Below are 12,426 nucleotides of genomic sequence, written 5' to 3'. Positions count from 1 at the left end.
CCTTCTTATCATTCCTGTTTTAAGCCCGAGAAAGTCTGGTGTTTTTAAGAACTTGTGTGGTTAGATTGGGCTCACCTGGGTATTCAAGCTAATCTCCCCATCCCAATGCCCTGACTAATCCCATCTACAAAGTCCCTTTTGCTACGTAAGGTAACATATTCAGGGGTTCTGGGGATTAGGGCGTGGACATCGTTGTGTGGGGATGGACATTCTGCCTACTAGACCCCAAAGATGTGTGTTCATGCCAAATAGAAAATACATTCACCCTGCCCCAAGGTCTCATCCCATTATAACATCAACTTAAGAGTCCCAAATCTGCTCTCAACCTCGTCACCTAATCACCTCAATCTGGTGCTGGGGGGGGCTTTGGGTATGACTCATCCTGAGCAGTTCATCTCCCTCTGTGAACCTGGAACTCACTAACCCAGTTACCAGGCCCTAAAGTGCAGTGGGTGGCCACCCAGAGGAGCACAATCTAGTTCTGTCCCTGATCCAAGGAACCTGAGGTGTAATATAAGCAAGAAAGATAAGGAAGAAACAATGAGGCTGTACACCCAGAAATACCAAACCGCCAAGCCTCCCTTCCTCCTGGTCACACACGACAGGGAAAGGAGTTTCTCCAAAGGGCCTGTCAGCACCGAATTCCACGTCCTGTGAGCTTGGGAAGACGCCGAGCTACACGCTTTCCTCCAGCGGGTACTGCTCATTTTAGAGAGTGAGTCAGTCTGGGCGTGGTGGCTCCCAGCTGTAGTAACAGCACTTTGGGTGGCCGAGGTGGGCGGATCACCTGAAGCCAGGAGTTCGTGACCAGCCTGGCCAACATGGCAAAACCCTGTCTCTACCAAAAATACAAAAATTAGCCAGGCATGGTGGTGCACGCCTGTGGTCCCAACTACTCGGGAGGCTGAGGCAGGGGAATCACTTGAACCCAGGAGGCGGAGGTTGCGGTGAGCTGAGATCGTGCCACTGCACTCCAGCCTGGGTGACGGAGTGAGACTGAGACTCCGTCTCAAGAAAAAAAAAAAAAGAGTCAGCGCCTGCCCTGGGGTCTTCCATCAGACAGCTGTGCATTACTTCAGGTGAAGGTTTTCCCAGAGCACAGCTGAGCCTGGTCGTCCTGCATGTAGGACTCAGTGTTGTCAAAAGTAGTTGATTATCAGCTCCACCTGGGCTGTTTTTAACCTGGTCCCTACCCATATCTTTAATTAGGATCCACCTGCTGGGGGCTCAGGGCAGTCTAAGCTTTTAAAAAGCTCTCCGGTGAGTCTTGTCATCAACCAGGCTTGGCAGCCACAGATCTACAGCTTCCTGACCCAGAGATACCTGGGCCACAGGAGCGGTCAGAGCTGCCTGTGGCACTGGTTGTGAACTGGCGAAGGCTTCCTCGGGTGGGGACCCTGGAGCCCTGAGTACCAGGACCAAGGGGTCCATGCATGCCCCAGGCTCCTGAGGAGGAGAAGAAAGAAGGATGGAAAAAGCCCATGCGGAGGAACGGGGCTGCTCCACCTCTTGGACGTCCAGGGCCATCTGGATGCTGGGCCGTTGCAAGGTAGTGATATCAAGTTCCCTTTTTAAAAAGCCCTGTAGCTGGGTGCAGTGGCTCAGGCCTGTAATCCCAGCACTGTGGGAGGCCAAAGCGGGCAGATCACCCGAGGTCAGGAGTTCCAGACCAGCCTGGCCAACATGGTAAAACCCCGTCTCCACTAAAAATACAAAAATTAGCTGGGTGTGGCGGCAGGTGCCTGTACTCCCAGCTACTTGGGAGGCTGAGGCAGGAGAGTCGCTTGAACCTGGGAGGCGGAGCTTGCAGTGAGCCGAAATGGCGCCACTGCACTCCAGCCTGGGCGACAGAACAAGACTCCATCTTGGAAAAAAAAAAAAAAGTGAGCCCTTTTACAGAAAACTACTAAGTAAACAATAGTACAGTGGTACCTGAGTGACTGGGTACTTTTTCCTGATGTTCTGAAATAGAGCTGCACTGTCTAATGTGATTGTCAGCAGCCTCATGGAGCTCTGGAGTACTTGGAGTGTGCTGGTGTGACAGGCAGAGTTGCCAAACTTAGTAAATAAAAGTTTAGGGTGCCTCCCACTCCACCAGTGTGGGCTGTGCACAGTGACTTCCTTCCAGAATGGAAAGGGGGATAAAAGAGTAACTTTACAGTGTCGAAACCTGACAAACTGCCTCAGCCAGCTGGCCAAGGTTAACATCAAGTGATACATCGCGTTAATAGCACACATGGGTAAGACACCTGAGGCCCTGGGAGGCCAGGACTTAGAAGCCTCAAATTCCACAGCCAGTCCTCACCACCCTCACGTGGCTCCTGCAGAGAGTAGGGACAGTGCCCTAAGGGGCCTTTGGGAGCCTCATGTGACCACATGAGGTCTCTTGGAGGCCTGGAGAGGCATTTGCGGACATGGCGTCTTCCATAGGTCTGACAGCCGGGGTTGGTGCTTGAGATCTCTGGTCAGAGCCTGTCATGCCACGTCATGAATTGCCACAAACTTAGCAGCTTAAAAAAACAAATGTATTAATATCTCACAGTTTCTGTGGGTCAGGGTCTGGTAGGGTGTTGTTGGATTCTCTGCTCAGGGCCTCGTTAGGGCAAAATCAAGTTGTCGGCCAGCTGAGCTCTCTTCAGGAGGCTCTGGGAAGAACCCAGAATGGGCGTCCAGGCTCATCAGGCTGTTGGCAGAATTCAGTTCCTTGCAATTGTAGGGCTGAGGTCCCATTTCCTTGCCGGCTATGAACTGGAGGCTCTTAGAGGTCCCCTCCATCTTCAGGAACGAGCCTTGAATCTGCCTCCTGCTCTCCAGCCTCTGATTTCCTGGGCCCAGGTTTAGAGAGGGCTCATGTGATTGGCTCAGGCCCCCTACCTTAAGGTCAGGTGACTTGAGACTTTACCTCTGCAAAATCACTGCACAGCAACACCTAGATTCGTGTTCAGTTGAATGCCTGGGGGAAGGTGTATCCAACAGGGGTGGGAATCGTGTCTGTGGAGGGGAAGGGGTATCTTAGAATTCTGTCCACAAGGATCTGCCAGATGGAACAGCACAAGAGGGCTTCAGATCCAGACAGCATGGTTCCAATCCCAGCTTTACAACCACTCAGTAAATAATTTGGGACACACAGCCTCTTTGGGCTTCTTTTTCCTCACTTTGCAAAATTGGAATAAGAACAGCCTTGTTCACCACCCTGTAGTCCCAGCTACTCCGGAGGCTGAGGCAGGGGAATCACTTGAACCCAGGAGGCAGAGCTTGCAGTGAGCCAAGATCACACCATTGCACTGCAGCCTGGGTGACAAAGCAAGACTCCATCACACACACAAAAAAACAAAAAACCAGCCTTGTTAAATTCATCCCGTGTGTTGATGCACTGGCTGTAATATTCCTGCTATTATTAGTCACTTGCTCCCAGAGCTGCCCTGCCCATCGCAAGAGCTCTTCTGTCTTCCTAGGTGGGAGAATTGTGTTTTCCCTGCCTTTACCACATTTTCCGCCTCTCTGGCTGGTGTCACGGTCCTTTAAGGAGAATGAGCGCATTGACTCCAGAATCTTGGTCTCCCCAGTTTGGCGGCTGGCCCCTACTTGGCATGAGAAATAAATGTCAGTGGGAAAAATCTTTTTAAAGATGTACGTATGTAGTAAAGTGCATATCCAAACACAAATGTCGTTGCGCATGTTGATGTGTCTTAAGAAACCTGGGGTAGGGAAGTTTGGTAGGTGGAAGTTACTTTCCATCTCCTTTCTCATTGCATGGCGCATGGAAGATAAGATTTGGTTTTAGCATTTTGCTGTGAGTGTCCTGTTTATTTCATGGTCATGGGCCTTTAGTACCAAATTTACTTGAAAATCTTGTGAAATTACTTATGCAGAAAGAAAGAATGAGGAATCTTGGGTAATGGGAAAGCAACCAGCCAGTTTTGCAAACTTCCAACGTGGGTTATTTATAACTAATTGGAAAAACATGTCTCTTCTCAGTTGACTTAATCCTTTTTGCAGTGCTGGGGGCCATAAGCGTTCCCAGAAGGTTTAAGGAGCATAATCAGTTTTCAAGGTGGTCTGCACAGTGACAAAAAAGGACAAAAGGCTCTGCCTGTGTCTGAGGGTTCTTCAGTCATGGCCAGCTCTGTCTAGGGGAGCAAAGACCCTGTCTGTCATCAACGTTCCTGGCTAAGGCAAGGGGATGGGTTTGGGATAGTAGAGTGTGGGCACTTGTTCTGGCTGGAAACTTAGCCTTCAAAACAAGATTCCAGAGGCAGAGTTTCAGACCCAGGCGGGCAAAGGAAATGCCCAATGTTGAAGCGCTCAGAGCGGAGGAGTCCCGAGCCGTTTGATTATAGGCACAGTGTTGGGTCCTTACACACTTTTACAAAGTTGTTTTCAGAGACACGGAAGTCAATGGTCCCCACTTTCTCTTCCTCATTGGAGTTCCCTGGAAAAGAGTGTTCCCAGGGACAGATGATCTGATGGGGCCACGGCCGCACCAGTGTCCTTAGGAGGGAAACCTAAGAAGAGGGCACCTCAGCCCTGGCTGATCACATGGGTTATGCTAGGCCAGTATCTGCAGAAACCAACAGCCGGCCCTTAAAGCTCCCAAGCCGGAGAGTCCCGGTCAGTCGCGATCCTGGCTTTGCTAGCCAGTCTCAGTCCCCGGCTTCATCTCTTGGGGCCTACGCGATGTTGTTTGTGAGATGGAGAGAATGGCATTGCCCCTACCCCCACCAAGGTGGCTTCAGGATGAAATTCAACATGGTAAGCACCCTCTCCCCACCCCCATGGACCAAGAGGTGATACTATTAGAGTTATATGGGTTTGTGGTTTCCCCTTACTGTCTCCACTTCCTTCCTGAAACCCTGAAAGAAGCTTTGCAGGAAAGGAGGGGTCTTTCAGATGCCCGAGTGCAGCTAGGAATGGCTGTCCCCAGTTAGCCAGGCTGGTTGGAACCCAGGGTGAGTTGGCTGGTTGTGGGTTTGAACCACCAGAGCCACTGAGGCACAGCTGGCCCACTGCCGAGTGCTGCCAGCCATCCTGCAAACGCCACCATTGCTCATCCCTGGGAGATGCTCGAGCATTGACCAGAAGAGTTGCTGGGTCTTGTCCTGCTCAGGACAGGCCACTCTAGAGTGATCTGTAGTCATACTGTAAGGATAGATCTGGGTCCTGTGCCTCCCAGGGACCCTGAGCACAGAATACACATGACAGGACCCCAGCCCACGGGCACCGGCCTCTCTTGTTGGTATTAATTATGCACTCATGTGAAATGCACCTGCTCTTGAAGAAGGGGACAGCCAATGGATTAAAACAGTTGAGGGCAGGTCAGCAGGCTGTTTCAGGCTCCATTAAGAAATGGCTCTGAGAGGGTTACTTTAGAGCAAGGGAAGGGTCTTCCTGTTGCAGGGGCTCTGTGCCTGGCCAGCACCACCCCCACCCCGGCCTTTTTGTTTTGTTTTGTTTTGTTTTTGTTTTTTTTTGGAGACGGAGTCCTGCTCTGTCACCCAGGCTGGAGTGCAGTGGCACCATCTCGGCTCACTGCAACCTCTGCCTCCCAGGTTCAAGCGATTTTCCTGCCTCAGCCTCCCGAGCAGCTGGGACCACAGGCATGTGCCACCACTCCTGGCTAACTTTTTGTATTTTTAGTGGAGACGAGGTTTCACCGTGTTAGCCAGGATGGTCTCAGTCTCCTGACCTCGTGATCCACCCACCTCGGCCTCCCAAAATGCTGGGATTATAGGTGTGAGCCACCGCGCCCGGCCAGCCAGTCCCTTATTTTATGGAAACCCCGGCCTACTCCAGCCACCCAAGAACCTTCGTTAAGTGGCTGTGAAGTAGGAATGGCTACTTAATTTGCAGGGATCAGCACAAAATGAAAATCAATAATTTTCAGAAATAAGGATTCAAGATGGTAACAGCAGAGCATTCAAGCAAGCATTGGGGACCCTTCTGAACACAAGGCCCTGGCTGTGCAGTTTGTACACAGCCCAGGTCTTGGAGAGAGTACAAGGCAGGCAGCTGGCTTGTAGCATGTGAGTGAACTGAGTCACCCTGCCCTTTGTGGGAGCTGACATGCATCTTTTCTAGGCTGTTGGCCAGGGCAGGGCTGATGACATGAGCAGGGCTTGCCCTGGTCTGGGCTGAATATGATACACTGTGACAAGAGGAAGGGAGGGGCATTGGAGTAGGATGCTCCAGGCAGCATCATCTCTGTACAACAGGAAGTCCCTGAGCTTGGACACATGACTTGATCACCTGTCACAAGGTTCAAAGTGAAACCCAGAAGGTCAGGCAATGATGCGCTGAAACTGTCACAACCCAAGTCAGCATTTTCCAATACCATTAAACACTTTTGGCCGGGCTCGGTGGCTCACGCCTGTAATCCCAGCACTTTGGGAGGCCGAGGCGGGCAGATTATGAGGTCAGGAGACCGAGACCATCCTGGTTAACATGGCGAATACTAAAAACGCAAAAAATTAGCCGGGCGTGTGGTGGGACCTGTAGTCCCAGGTACTCGGGAGGCTGAGGCAGGAGAATGGCATGAACCCGGGAGGCAGAGGTTGCAGTGAGCCGAGATGGTGCCACTGCACTCCAGCCTGGGCAACAGAGTGAGACTCCATCTCAAAACAAAAACAAAAAACTTTTTTATAGATATGAGGTCTTGGTGTGTTGGCCAGGCTGGTCTTGAATTCTTGGTCTCAAGTGATCCTCCTACCTTGGCCTCCCAAGGTGTTGGGATTACAGTCATGAGCCACTGTACCTGGCCTCCAACACCATTTTTAAAATTTTGATATATCTGTGATTTTGGATTATATCTGTTTTGTTACTTCTGTTAGAAAAAACTGACCTGGCCGGGCGCGGTGGCTCATGCCTATAATCCCAGCACTTTGGGAGGATGAGGCAGATGGATCACTTGAGAATCAGGAGTTTTAGACCATCCTGGCCAACATGGTGAAACCCCGTCTGTACTAAAAATCAAAAATTAGCCAGGCATGGTGGTGGGCGCCTGTAATCCCAGCTACTCAGAGGCTGAGGCAGGAGAATCGCTTGAACCCGCGAGACAGAGATTGCCGTGAGCCGAGATCATGCCACTGCACTCCAACCTCGGCGACAGAACAAGACTCTGCCTCCAAAAAAAAAAAAACTTCAAAAGCAAATTTGTCACTACCAGGTGACCTTGTTAACCACGGGTGTACAAGGACAAACCAAATCAGGGTGAAAGAATTTGTGCCTTGTTTTCTTTGCCTTTGACCTTCAGCCCCATGCATTCCTGCAAACGCTTTGCCCCTGGTAAACCTTATGAAGACCTTAACTTTTCCGTTTTAAGTGAGATTTCCAAGTGAGTTTAAGTTGTGTGGAACAGGACACTCCCTTTACTGGAGAGCAATTGGTATCTGAAGAGAATGAGATAGAGGTTGCTAAGGAAACCCTTGTTTGCAATATTTGGTTTATATAAATTATTGGTGAATAAGAAAAATAAGTTTATTCTTTCTTCCAGATGGTAAACTGGAAGGGAAGCATGTTACTGGGTAAAGTGAGTCATGGGCCGTGGGAGGCTCAAACGGAACAGGGCTCTGGGATGCCTCTCTCTTTACTTGGGACCCCTTTCTAATTTATCTACCAGGCCTCAAAAGACAAACAAAGCCCTCTAATCTGCTTAGTCAGGAACAGATAAAATTCCTCTGGGTGGATGGGTAGGGGAGGGAAGGAGGAAGTTTGCAGAAACTGAAAGAGAACTTTTTTGGGGGGAGAGGGAGAAATCTCTTGTTTAATTACAAAACCAAAATATCATTTGCAATGTCTTCCTTCTCCTACTAGTCTTAAGAAATTGATATGTAATTCACATACCACAGAATGCAGCACTTTAAAATGTACCATTCTCTGATGTTTTTTGTTTGTTTTTGAGACGGAGTCTTGCTCTGTCACCCAGACTGGAGTGCAATGGCACGATCTCGGCTCACTGCAACCTGTGCCTCCTGGATTCAAGCCATTTTTCCGCCTCAGGCTCCCGAGTAGCTGGGGTTACAGGCACCTGCCATCATGCCTGGCTAAGTTTTGTATTTTTTGTAGAGATGAGGTTTCACCATGTTGGGCAGGCTGGTCTTGAACTCCTGACTTCAGGTGATCTGCCTGCCTCAGTCTCCCAAAGTGCTGGGATTACAGGCATGCACTACTGTGCCTGGCCTTTCTCTGGTGTTTAGTGTATTCACACGGTGGTACAACCATCACCACTAGCTAATTTGAGAACACTTCATCACCCTAAAAGAAATGCCATACCCATTAGTAGTCAACCCCACAATCCTCCCGTCCCCCTCAGCTCTTGCAATCATGAATGTACTTTCTGTCTGTATGGATTTGTCTGTTTTGGACATTTCATTCCAATGTAATTGTACAATATGTAGCATTTCGTGTCTGGCTTCTGGCACTCAGCATGGTGGGTTTTTTAAATTTTTGTTGTTTTGAGACAGTCTCACTCAGTCGCCCAGGCTGGACGGCAGTGGCACAATCTGGGCTCACTGCAACGTCTGCCGCCCTGGTTCAAGCGATTCTCCTGCCTCAGCCTCCCAAGTAGCTAGGATTACAAGCACCTGCCACCATGCCCAGCTAATTTTCGTATTTTTAGTAGAAATGGGGTTTCACCATGTTGGCCAGGCTGGTCTCGAACTCCTGGCCTCAAGTGATCCACCCGCCTCAGCCTTCCAAAGTGCTGGGATTACAGGTGTGAGCCCCACGCCTGGCTCAGCGTGGTGTTCTCAATATCCATTCATGTTGTGGCCTGTATCAGTACTTCATCCCTTTTTATGACTGGTTCCTTTTTATGACATTCCATCATACGGATAGACCACATTTGGTTTATCCACTCATTGGTGGAGGGGCTTTTGGTTGTTTTTCCTAATTTTTGGCAAAAGGGACTTGTTGACACCTAATGGAACTGCAGGAGTCCCAAAGCTGGGCCTTGGTTTTAGGAAAGACTTAACCAGAAGTTGGGAAAGGATAGCACAGTATTTGATATTCCTCATGAAAAATGCCATTTTCTCAGGTGGTAGTTGTTATTGATAGAGATGAGGTCTCACTGTGGTGTCCAGGATGGTCTCAAGCTCCTGAGCTCAAATGCCCTGCCCACCTTGGCCTCCCAAAGTGGTGAGCCACTGTACCAACCCCATTTTCTGCATTTTTATTTGTTCCATTAAAAAAGTTGGAAGCCCACATACTGTCTGTTTATCTGATGTTAATAGGGCTTTTTTATAATTAATGTTTACATAGATATCTTTTTTCATCATGTTGCTTTTATCTTATCTGTGTTTTTCTATGTAAAGTGTGCCTCTTCTACACATTATGTAGGTGAGTCATGTTTTTGTTTGTGTTTTTTAAAATTTAGTCTCACTATCTCACTTTTACTTGGAATATTTAGTTCACTTTCGTTCAATGGAATTTCTTTTTTTTTTTTTTTTTTTTTTTTTTTTTTTTAAGAGATGGAGTCTCGCTCTGTCGCCCAGGCTGGAGTGCAGTGGCACAATCTCGGCTCACTGCAAGCTCCGCCTCCCGGGTTCACGCTGTTCTCCTGCCTCAGCCTCCCAAGTAGCTGGGACTACAGGCACCTGCCACCACGCCCGGCTAATTTTTTGTATTTTTTTAATACACAGGGTTTCACCGTGTTAGCCAGGATGGTCTCTCTCTCCTGACCTCGTGATCTGCCCGCCTCGGCCTCCCAGAGTGCTGGGATTACAGGCATGAGCCACCACACCTGGCCCAATGGAATTTCTAATGTATGCTATTTGTGTTTTTTTTTGTTTTGTTTGTTTTTTTTTTTTTTTAGACAGAGTCTTGCTCTGTTGCCCAGGCTGGAGTGTGCAGTGGCATGATCTCGGCTCACTGCAACCTCCGCACCCCTCCGCCTGCCCTGGGTTCAAGCGATTCTCTTGCCTTAGCCTCCCGAGTAGCTGGGATTACAGGTGTGCGCCACTGCGCCCAGCTAATTTTGTGTGTGTGTGTGTGTGTCTGTGTGTGTTTTTAGTAGGGAGCCAGTGCGCCCAGCCTATTTCTCTAATCTTTGTCTTTTGTTCCTCCTTTCCTGCCTTCTTTTGGATCAATGGAGTGATTCTTCACATTTCCTTTTGTCTCTGTTGGCTTTTGGCTATATCTTTTTGCTCTATGTTTTTAGCTATATATGTTTTCTTTAGCGATTGTTCTAGGGATTACAACACACACCCTAACTTTTCACAGTGCACCTACGGTGCTTATGACACCACTTGGGCAATAAGGCAGTAAAAAGGAATGAAGCACAGACATGGGCCACACATGGGTGAGCCTCGAACTTTATGCCAAGTCCAAGCAGCCAATCACAAAGGGCCACATATTGTATGATGCCATTTATGTGAAATGTCCACACATGAGTGAGCCTGGAACTCTATGCCAAGTCCAAGCAGCCAATCACAAAGGGCCACGTATTGTATGATGCCATTTATGTGAAATGTCCAGACTGGGAAAATCCAGAGAGACAGGGAGCAGATTACTGGTCACCCAGTGCTGGGGAGGGAGGAAGAATTGGGAGGGGTGATGACTAAGGATAACAGGGTTCCTTGTTGGGGAAATGAAAATGTGTGCGCGACCATGCCTGGCTAATTTTTGTTTTTTTCAGATGGAGTCTTGCTCTGTCACCCAGGCTGGAGTGCAGTGGCACGATCTTGGCTTACTGCAACCTCTGCCTCCTGGGTTCAAGCGATTCTCCTGCCTCAGCCTCCCGAGTAGCTGGGATTACAGGCGCCCGCTACCACACCCAGATAATTGTTTTGTAGTTTTAGTAGAGACGGGGGTTTCACCTTTGGCTAGGCTGGTCTCGAACTCCTGACCTCAGGTGATCCACCTGCCTTGGCCTCCCAAAGTGCTGGGATTACAGGCGTGAGCCACCATGTCCGGCCCCATAAGGTAGATTTCTATTCACATTTTAAGAAACTGCCAAACTGTCTTTCGGAGTGGCCATGCCACCACGTTCCCCCCAGCATATGTGAAGTCTCCATTTCCACACACCCCCGCTTGTTATTGATGTGACATCTTTTTAATGTTGAACCTTTCTGAGTAACACATGCAGCATGGTCTTCTTTGCATTCAAAGTGTTTCATATCCCTCAGCAGCATTTGAAAGATTTCTTCGTATGGATTGTGTGTGTATATTTTTGCACGTTTATTTCTGAGAGTTTTGTTTTTTGGGAGTGTGCTATTGCAAATGGGATGTTTTCTTCTGTTAACTTTTCTAACTGCTTGTTTGTACATAGGAAGACTGAGGCCAGGCTTGGTGGCTCACGCCTATAATCCTAGCACTGTGGGAGACTGAGGCAGAAGGATTGCTCGAGCCCAGGAGTTTGAGACCAGCCTGGGCATCATAGTAAGACCTCATCTTTATTTTTTTTTTGAGACAGAGTCTTTCTATGTCACCCAGGCTAAGTGCAGTAGTGCAGTTCCGGTTCACTGCAACCTCCACGTCCTGGCTTCAAGCAATTCTCGTGCCTCAGCCTTTTGAGCACCTGGTATTACAGGTGTGTGCCACCACACCCAGCTAATTTTGGTATTACTAGTAGAGATGGAGTTTTGCCATGTTGGCCAGGCTGGTATCGAACTCTTGGCCTCGAGCAATCCACCTCCCTCGGCCTCCCAAAGTGCTGGGATTACAGGTGTGAGCTGTGCCCGGCCCCATCTCTATATTTTAAAAATTAAGAAAAAGGAAGCCTGCTTAGTATGTTACATTTATACCTAACTCCTTAGCAAAATCTGTCTGCCTCATTTTTCAGAGTAAATACAATTATTTCACCTCCTGCTTTTTTCTCAAATGTCTTACTTTGCTCACCTCGTTTCATCAGCTAGGGCCTCCAAAATAATAGTGGTAACAGAGGGCATTCTTTTGTTCCGAAGGTTAATGGAAGCTTCTATTGCTTCCATCCCCTACAAATGATGCTGGGCTTTGCCTTGATGGGTGTGTGTCGGGGTGTAACTTCCTTTATCGTGTGTAATTTAAGGAAGTATCCCTCTTTCTAATTTGATAATTTTTTATTTTATAAATTTTGTAGTAAATTTTGTCAAATGCGTTTTCAACATCTATGATGATTATGATTTTTAACATATTAATATAAATGAAATTAGGCTGGGTGCAGTGGCTCACACCTGTAATCCCAGCACTTTGGGAAGCTGAGGCAAGCAGATCACACGGTCAGGAGATATAGACCATCCTGGCTAACATGGTGAAACCCCATCTCTTCTAAAAATACAAAAAAAACCTGGTCAGGCATGGTGGCGGGCACCCGTAGTCCCAGGAGGGTGAGGCAGGAGAACTGAGTGAACCCAGGAAGCGGAGCTTGCAGTGAGCCTGGATCGCACCACTGCACTCCAGCCTGGGCAACAGAGCGAGACTCCATCTCAAAAAAAACAAATATATATATATATA

This window comes from Nomascus leucogenys, chromosome 18, assembly GCF_006542625.1.
Source record: "Nomascus leucogenys isolate Asia chromosome 18, Asia_NLE_v1, whole genome shotgun sequence".
Classification (NCBI taxonomy): domain Eukaryota; kingdom Metazoa; phylum Chordata; class Mammalia; order Primates; family Hylobatidae; genus Nomascus; species Nomascus leucogenys.
The sequence above is the reverse complement of the archived record's forward strand: the minus strand, read 5'-3'. Positions refer to the sequence as shown.